This window comes from Ursus americanus, chromosome 33, assembly GCF_024610735.1.
Source record: "Ursus americanus isolate L20-20 chromosome 33, mUrsAme1.1.p, whole genome shotgun sequence".
Taxonomy (NCBI): Eukaryota; Metazoa; Chordata; class Mammalia; order Carnivora; family Ursidae; genus Ursus; species Ursus americanus.
In genome coordinates this window covers 16,759,604-16,769,755 of record NC_142159.1, presented here as the reverse complement: position 1 = coordinate 16,769,755, position 10,152 = coordinate 16,759,604, and positions in this window count along the sequence as shown.

Sequence of the window (10,152 nt, the reverse complement as noted above, 5' to 3'; positions counted from 1 at the left end):
TGACGCCTACCTTTGGGAACTGTTGTGACATCTGGATAAGGACATGCTCACTAACCGCCCGCCCTGGAACCTGGTACGCAGCAGGTGCTCTGTGCCTGGGGAGGAAAACTTGTTTCTTTATTATTTGAGCTGCATAATTCCACATGGACATTATTATTATTTGCCATTTAACCAACAAGGAAAACGGAGCTCACAGAGGCTGAAAGATTTGCTCTCGGTAGCTCAGGTGGGACTAAAACCCCCCGGAGGGGCCTTATCTGTATGCCCACAGCTGCCAACTTCGGAAGGAAAGTGCAACTTACCAGCACCTCCGAATTCGTCCTCTGCCCTCAGTTTGACGTTCCTGTTTTCAGTTGTCACACCACCCATGGCCGTGGGAAGAAAAGAGCTCTGGGAAGTAAGCTGAAGGGGAGGATTGTGCATTTGGTTAGTAGGTAAGGGACAGATCTCCCTCCCGCCCACCTCCCTAGCTTATCCTGCAACTTCCCCCAGCGCCTCCCCAAGTTTCCCACAGTTCCTACTCAGGGTCCCATAATCTCCTGGTATCCAAGCTGATGAGGATTCTGGTCCGATCAAGGGTGATGGGCCAAAAGACTCATTAGTATGAACAAATCAGGAAACTTCTCGAAATTTGGAGGTCCTCTGGCTAGACTATAAAGACTACCAGTAATTGAACTTCCTAAAAATAATTATATATATATATATGTTTTTTTTTTTTAAGAAGGGGGGAGAGAGAATCTCAAGCAGATTCCACGCCCAGCATGAAGCCTGACATGGGGCTCAATCTCGTAACCCTGAGATCACGACCTGAGCCAAAATCAAGAGTGAGCCACCCAGGCACCCCAAACATAATTAGAATTTATTGTATTTTATTTATTTTTAATAATTTTATTTTATTTATAATTTTATATATACATTATATATATATAAATTTATTTATAAGTTTTAAAATATATAACAGTGCTGTAATTCCTTGAACATCTCCTCAGTCTTAGGCAGTATGGGAGGCAATTTGCAAATATCCAACCCAGAAAGGTGGATATTATTGTTCCCATTTAATAGATTAAAAAGTTGGAGCCCAGGGAGATGGATGATCTCATCGGAGGTCACGTAGCTACCAAGCAGTGAAGGCTCAGGATTTAAATCCAGGTCCCCCTGCCTTCACAGCTAATGCTCCCCTGCCGCATAAAAATACATGGGGAGCACTGGGGAGTTACGTGCATCAGGACGCCTGTCCCAGCATCATTCCGAAGGAAATTGGAAACATCCTAAAAAATACAAAAATAAGGGGATGGTCCTATGAATTATAGTGAGTATGGCCAGTCGAATATTTTACAAATATTGAAAATGATACAAGGAATAATCATGACACAGAAAAGTCTTTATGATACACAGAAGATGTGGGCTACAAAATATATGTCCATAGAGATTACAACTTATCAACGTGCAGGTGCAAAGAACTGAAAGGAAACCTATAAATATGATCATCACTGTGTGGGGAGATTTGGAAGGATTGTTTCCCCCCTCTAGCGACTAATCTTTCTGCAATGTGGTTAAATTACTTTGTAATTTATGGATTAGCAAAACAATTATCAGACACGGTTTTCCGAAGTCCTGTCATTTGGCACACAGAGCCCAGAAACCAGCATGCATGGTTTCAAGTTGCTAACTAAATAGATGACTTTCCTTTACCAACTGTTTCAACCCTGGAGACCCACCTGCTCCCAAGTCTTAGCCCTTCTCGCTCGAGCTCCTGCCCACACAAGCGCCGGGTATCATTCTCACCCACCTCGGTGTCTGCCAATGCCAGCTTCCATCTACAGCTGTCCTGTCCAACATGGTAGCCGTGGCCACGTGGGGGCGTTTAAGTTTAAATTAACTTAAATAAAATAATTTGGTGCCTTGGTCTCCTGGCCATGGTCCAAGTGCTCGACCGTCACACTCAGCTAGTGGCTCCCGTAGTGGGAAGCACAGATAGAGAATGTTTCTAACATAGCAGAAAGTTCTATCGGGTAGCACTGATCTGGACTGAACACAATCTCTTGAACTCTGAACCCCGGTCACCTGCTATCAGTGGACTGGCTGGACCATGACTTTCTCATCCTAAGGTTTTACTCTCTCATTCCATCTGTACTCTCCAGAGAGTTCAAGGGTCAGGGAAAATTAAGGATGGCCCCTCCCCGCTAAAAGGTGGGGGTCTCCCAATTATAGTTATTTGGAAGAGCTTTACAGAGTGAAGATCGATCAGGCAGGGTGGGAGAGAGGGGATGGTTAGAGTATAGCTTTTCATTATGAATGTTCTCAACAGAGCCATTTATTAATGTCCACTATGTGCCAAGCGCTGTATGTATTTTATTCTCGTTAATCCTCACAACCCTGCAGGATAGGTTTTACTCCATTATATACTATGAGGAAGACATTGAGGCTCAAAGAAGTAAAAAAAAAACAAAAAAAAAAAACAACTTGCCCAACTTCATGAGCCAGAATCCATACCTTCAGACACCACGGTTCACGCTCTTTCTATTACACCAATGTACCTCTGGGGGAGAGGAGGATTCCAAATCTCAGAGGATTCTCATTGGCCCTGCTTGTGTAACATGTCTGTCCTGGGACCAATCACGTTGGAAGGAAAGATCGGTACCATATTTGGCCTGGCCTCAGTCATTGCCCACCACTGTACTGGCAGGGCGAGTGACCATCCGATCGAACCGTCTAAGGTTGGGGAAAGGTAGTTGCCAAATAGAAAGAAGGTTGGAGCACACAGAAACAATTGCTATTTGCTACTTTCACCCCACCATTATCATTGCCACGGGGCCTACCCACATACTGATCTCATTCATTTTCAGAATCATCTCAATGGGAGCATCGATAACAATTACTACTTTTATCGAGAGCCTAGGTAACGTGCCATGTGCTTTTCCCGTGCGTTACAGTTGATCCTTATACTTGTACACGTTGTTCTTCAATGATGTTGCTATCGTTTTCTTACTCTGGGTAGAAATAGTAGATTTGATTTCCCGGACACTCAGACGTGACCCTCCTAAGTTCTCCGTGGTCCGTTTCCCACAGCTGGCCCACCCCTGCATTATGCACCGGACTAATTCAAAGCATCCATGTATTAAACGTCGAATCCTTTGAGAGTTAAAGGAATAAGACATTCACACACAGGCTTCCTCATTAGGTTGGGTGCCAAGGGGCCAATTCTAAAACAGAACTCCATCTACACAGTCCAGCCGAGGGGCTGGATGGTTGACCGGAGGCTGGACCGGATGCCCTCCAGAGGGCCCTGGAGAGCTGAGAGGTCTGAGTTTCAATGGTCAGGGGAGAAGGAGGAATGTTCCCGGGCCATGGCTTCTCCTTGGATAGAATCCAGCCTACACAAGAGCCGCTTGGGGCCCAAGTTGTCTAAGTAAACACTGATTCCTTGACGAGTTTCCAAAATCAGGAAGAGAGCAACTGTTTGGTTTGAACAGGCTGTGCTCTGTAAACCACCGCCTGCATATCACCAGGGCCCCATGTAAATATTTTAGCTACAGATTGGAAGAACACAACTTTTTTCGAAATCCCATCACTTCATCGCTAGGCTTATAATGAATTATGTGTTGTCTCTGTTGTTAGACTTAAAATGAATTATGTGTTATTTCTATTTATTGGGAGGTCCAATTCTCTAATTTGATTATCTTAGATGTGTCTCTACAGGGACTGTTGGGGTTTGGGAAGAGCCCAAGAAATAACATGCCACTTTTCCCTGCTTGAATTTGGAACAAAAGGAAGGGAAGACACAGGGATCAAGTAGGTAGAGATGAAATCATCATTTGAGGATCAATAGAGCTGATTATGGAGATGCTGGCTTTAGGTGTATGACTTCGGGTCTAATTCCTCCCTCCAGAACGAGGCTGACTTAGCCACCCAATGTGAGACAGTGCCACACTGGGGGAGACCCGTGGAGGAACAGAAGAAAGCCTGTGTTGCCAGAGGGAAGAAAGGAAGGACGGCACTGAGCCAAGCATTCCCTGTGTCTTCTCCCAAAGCCACCGATCAAGGAAGCCGCCTCCTCTGGGAAACAGTAAGACGGGACCAAGGGCACCTGAGAGGTTGGTGTAGTGGACGTCCTACCACATGGAATCGTGAAGCCAGAGAAAAGCATGTTCTCCACCAACAGACACCTTGACAAAGATGAGGACCTGGTCAAGGATCCCCCCCACCCCAGACACAGCCTCTTGGCAAAGATGACAACCGCTTGAATCAGAAAGCAGAACTTGATCTTGAAGAGAAAGTTTACCTTCAGGAGAGCTGCAGCAGTACTGGTAATCCTCAGGCCCCATTATAGGTAGAAAAAACAGAGACTCAAGTATCGTTCCCATTATTGCTTGGATCACCACAATGATATCACCTGCTGAGATGTCCACGCCACCCTCTGTCCAACAGCAGACAAGACCTATGTCACTAAAAGGGCAGTGCATGGACTGGAAATTAGCACTGTGAATTTCAAACCTGGTCCTTTATAAGTTTCCTCTCTTGGGTATGTGGCGGAATGGGTTTCTCCGGGCTCGGCACTCTCTCTGCTCCTTCCCATTGTCAACCCTGGAAAGAGATGCGAAGGCAGGTCTTTTAACATAATGCCCCAAAGATCTACAAGAATCTATCAATATTGGTTGGACAGAAATAAGTCTCAGGTGCCTGGGTGGCTCAGCCCATTAAGCATCTGCCTCCAGCTCAGGTCCTGATCTCGGGGTCCTGGGATCAAGCCCCGCATCAGGCTCCCTGCTCAGTGGGGAGTCTGCTTCTCCCTCTCCCTCTGCCCCTCCCCTCTGCTCATGCTCTCACTCTCTATCTCACGTGCTCTCTCTCTCAAAATAAATAAATAAAATCTTTTTTTAAAAAAAGAAATAGGTCTCTTAGGCTTAATCACAAGGGGTTAGGCAGATGGAGCTGAGGGCTAGAAGATGAAAAAGAAAGGCCAAGTGGGAGAGAAGGTACACATGGAGAGCACAGAAATAGTGCAAGATGTCTTACACCATCCCCTTGACTGTGCAGCTGTTTGTGATTTTCTGGCTGCAGTAAGGTAGGGAACCTCCTGGGAGCAGACTTTAGCTGTCTCCCTCAGGGGCTGCTGGGTGTAAGGGCAGGGTTTTACTCACATGGCTTCACCGTCCTCAATTGCCAGGGGCCTCCCTACCAAATTCTTCTCTCCTCATTGATGACCAAGTCTTGTCCCTTCCTTCTCTGCAAGGTCTTTCTCCCATCTGTCTTATTTCTATTGCACTTTTCACTGACTCTCGATTGAACTTAATGGAAAAACTTCTCACCTAGACTTCCTGCCTTCATCACCTCCTGTCTGCACCTCCTGTGCTTTTCCTACCAGACCGAACTTTCTGAAAAACAGATCTGATCTGCTCAAGGCCCTCTGTTATTCAAAGATCTCTGCTTGCTCTCCATTGCCTGTAAAATAAAGTCTGAGACCCGAGATCTTCAGGCAAGTGTCCAACTTATCCCCTGCTGTTATCGTTCACACATCCTGCACATTAAGACAAGTATAGCTAAGTGAGTATGGAATGTTGGATTAGAAAGAAAGAGGTTGGGGGTAAACTGGACAAAAGAACCAGATTTGTAGGAACCCAGTAGGAAGGAGAAACCATTTGGCATTTTTAATATTTCCTGGGTCTTCCTAAATGTCCAACCAGAGAGGAATGGTGACGTATGAAATTTCTGCTTAGGGTATGTTATATACTTACAGTTTAAATTATGTTTACAGTTCAAAAACAGGATAATGTGCGTGTAAGAGAAACCATGGTACATTTATATGATACTTTACTATGAAGCTATCTAAAAATCAGATTTTGAAGAATACTTAATGAGATTGTAAAGTTAAAAAAAGTAGAAAAAAATGTATTATTGTAATGGTTTCCATGAAGAGAAAGCAGACTAGAATATATTACAAAAACATATAGTGTGTGGTAGGGTTATAGGAGACTTTTCATGCATTCTTTACACTTTTTTGTATTTTTCAAATGTTCTACAATAAGCATGTATTATTTTTTATTTTACAATCAGGAAAGAATCATGTTTACAAGGTTAGTCATAATATAAGGCAATGCAATTTGTTACAATGTTAAATTTAAAAGGCAGAGGACAAAATTACATAGAAAGACCTCAACTGTATTAAAAAAAAAAAAGTTTTGAAAACGCAGAAATAAAATACACTGAAACGTTAGCAGTGGTTGTCTTGGGGTGTTTTCCTTAATAGGCAAGTATTGTTTTTATTATGGGAGAAAACGTTTTATTTAAAAATTTTTGTGACACTGTATTAGTTTCCTTCAGAGAAACAGAATCAATAGTATTAATCAATTGACTATGAGGAATTACCTGTCAAAATTAGGGAGGCTGGTGAGTCCCAAACTTGCAGCATGGCCTGGCGGGCTGGAGACCCAGTGGAGTTGCTGGCACAGTTCCAATCCAAAGGCAGTCTGCTGGAGAACTCCCCTTTGCTTAGGGAGACTGGTGTTTTTGTTCTGTTCAGGTCTTCAACTGATTGAACGAGGCCCACCCACACTATGGAGGGCAATCTGTTTACTCAAAGATTAAAATGTTAATCACATCCCAAACAAAACTGACAGTTGACGTATAAAATGAACCATTTCAGACAGCATAACCATTAAAGCATTCTTGCCCCCAAATTTAATCTAACTGAATCTTCTCAGTCTTCTAGATCTATTTATCAGTTTACATGAACAACAGGGGATGGAGGAACATAGTAAAAGACACTATGGGAAGGCGATTATCCAACCCAGTACAAAATAAATGAATGGCATAAAAAAAATCGAGGAATGGTGAGAGGTGAAAAGTGGCTTGAGAGGCCTATTGACTAAATGAGATGCGTGGGCCTTGTGTGGATCCCAAGTTGAATGAACCAGTTATAAAGGGACATTGATGAGAGAATCAGGGAAATCTGCACACTAACTAGATATTAGTTGATATCAAAGTTTTTTCTAATGTGTTAATGGTATTATAGTTATATTTTCTTTTTTTTTTTTAAGATTTTATTTATTTATTTGACAGAGAGAGAGGCAGCCAGCGAGAGAGGGAACACAAGCAGGGGAGTGGGAGAGGAAGAAGCAGGCTCATAGTGGAGGAGCCTGATGCGGGGCTCGATCCCAGAACACCGGGATCACGCCCTGGGCCGAAGGCAGACACTTAACGACTGAGCCACCCAGGCGCCCCTATAGTTATATTTTCTAAAACAAGAGGTCTTGTTTTTTAGAAATATGTAGTGAGGCACTTACAAATGGAAGGGTTTGACATCTGAGCTCTGCTTTAGGATAACCCGGCACATTTCGAGGGGGTATAGATAAAAAAGGGTCTTCCATACGTTGACAACTGTTGGTGCTGGGGGATGGGGGATCATTACATTATTCTCTCTACTTCTGTGTGTGTTTCAAATTTTCCATTAAAACGTCCAATTTTTCACCTCTACTTTCAGCTAAAAGAATGAGAACAAGAATTACCTGTTCTGGAGCGTAGACATTCTTTTTCTATGTTCTTACTTTCTTGTAAAGGAGAACATCAGTGAGATTCTCCCAGCTCACAAAACTGCAAGTCGAGACCAGCATTCTCCCATAGAAACAGAATGCAGACCACAGATGTAATTTATAGTTTTCTAGGTCATATTAATGAAAGTGAAATGAAACAAGTAAAATCAATGTTAGTAACAATTTTACTTGACCCGATATTTCCAAAATATTATCCTTTCAACATGTAATATAAAAATGATTAATGAGATACTTTACACTCTTTTTTTTCATCCTAAGTCTTTAAAATCTGGCATGTATTTTAGACTGACAGCCCATCTCAATTTGGCCTAGCCACATGGCAAGTGTTCCCAATAGCCGCATGGGGCTAGGTGCCACCATATTGGACAGTGGAGGCTTACAGACTGGGCATTCAGGACTCTGGGATTTTTCTCTACCCTACTTCACATACGTGGTCTAGTTCTTGGGCTGGCTTCTTCGTGGTTGCATGAGGGCTGCCCATTGACACCAGAACGAGGTGTTTCTGGTTCACCATGAGTAGGACTGAGAACCTGGCAAACACCTTCAGATGTCTCACGGACCCGCATCGCCCCAGACCTGCCGTCCTGGAACCAATCATTGGCAAAGGGCACAGGATTGCCGTGATTGCATAGAGTAATCAGAGGCTTGGAGCTGGCATCAATTCCCTGAGTCTCACGGCTATTAATCAGCAGGAGAGGGATGTAATGGCCGTGGAGGAACCAAGCCCAAAGTCTATATTAGCGCAGGGTCTAGCACCCAGGAATACCACGCAGACTGCTCAAAACGTTCCCCACTACTCAGGGACAAGAGAACACAATTCCTTGATGTGGCATCTTTAATGACCTTTGCCACAAAGGGGTAAAAAGCTCATGAATACAATCTGCTTTCCAGCCGGCCAGCGTGAAGTTGAGCTGTTGACACAGATCCAGAAGACTCTCCAAGGGAAACAAAACCCCCAAATCCCATTTTCTTACGCGCAGTGTGGATGAAACAGCCCCGCCCTAGCCCCTACATCAGCTCCGCCCGCCTCTCATTAGTCGCGGGAACTTAGGCAGAGCACTTAGCTGTCCTGGCTACGTTTCCCTTTGTAAAATATGGGATTATATGACAACAGGGGTGGTCCACCTTTGTTCTCCCTTTTAATGACATTTTACAAGGAAGCCCGACATAGAAAACAGATAAAAACAGAGCTTCTCGGCCTGCAGCGAGGACAGGGACCTGGCCTCTCCCTTGGCTGGGCCACTGCATCATTCTTTTTTTAAATTTAACACATATTGCATTTACGGCATGCCCAGCTCTGTTCTAAGTGCCTCGCATGCATGAATTCATTTAACATTTCATTTAAAGCCACCTAATGCCCCTATGAAGTAGGCGTTATTATGATCCACTGTTTACATGAGGCTATCGAGGTCCAGACGGGTTGAGTAACTTGTCAAAAGTCACACAGCTAGAGAGTAAGAGAGCTAGGATTCAAACCCAAGACAATCCAGCTCCGATCCTCCTTCCTATCTCCTGAAAGCCCCGGGACTCCAGGGAGTAGGTAGTGCTCAAGATCCCCTCCAGTCTTCAAGTCTGTCAATCTACGAGTAACGATCTGATTTGTTGCTTATTTCAGCACTGTGACTTCCTCAAAGCAGAATTTCATTGTTCAGGGGCACCTGGGTGCCTCATTCCGCTAAATGTCTGACTTTGGCTCAGGTCATGATCTCAGGGTCCTGGAATCAAGCCCTGCATTGGGCTCCCTGCTCAGCAGGGAGTCTGCTTCTCCCTCTGCCCCTCCCCACCCTCTGCTGTGTGTTCTGTCTCTCAGATAAATGAGTAAAATCTAAAATAATAATAATAATAATTTTTAAAAAAAGAATTCCATTGTTCAGCCTCCAGAATTCCGTGTATGGTTCAAGGAGCAGGGGTGGTTGGGAAGTGATGGAGAGAGAGGGCTCTTCTCCAGACCCTGGAGGAGTCTTGGGACCCCTTATCCCAGCGCACTTCAGCTGAAGCCCACGGACTCTGACTTCTGGCTTTTGCCTCTTTACTCATACCCCATAACCCCGGGGGAAGGGCACATTTTCCTAACCTCAAGTTGAGCTTCATGGCTAAAACTAGACACATGTTATGATATTGTGATATAATAAGAAGTAAATTTGGTCTTTGTCCAGTCTCTGGCACAGAGCTCCAAAATCTCTTGTTATTTCTTAGGTGATAAGAGCAATCGAAATATCTTTTATTGTAATATTTGCTTTTTGTCCCCAGTTCCTGAAATAGCTCCAGAGGGATAAAAGTGAAAGGAACATCTTTTGTCATTCATAACAAGCCCCTTTCAGCGGCTCCTGAGTTTATGTTAATATGGTGACTTTTGAAAGCCCCTAAGGTTGGGGGGCTGGTTGCCAGGGGAACCAACCACGTGATTAGAGGGTTGAAGCTTTCAGCCCTGCCCCCAACTTCTGGGGAGGAGATAGGGACTGAAGAGTGAGTTCAACAGTCAGTGGCCAATGATTTAATCAATTGTGCCTATGTAATGAAGCCTCCATTAAAACCCCCTTAACCCAAGGGATTCAGAGAGCTCCAGGTAGGACAGCTTCCCAGCAGAACGCATCCCAGCGTC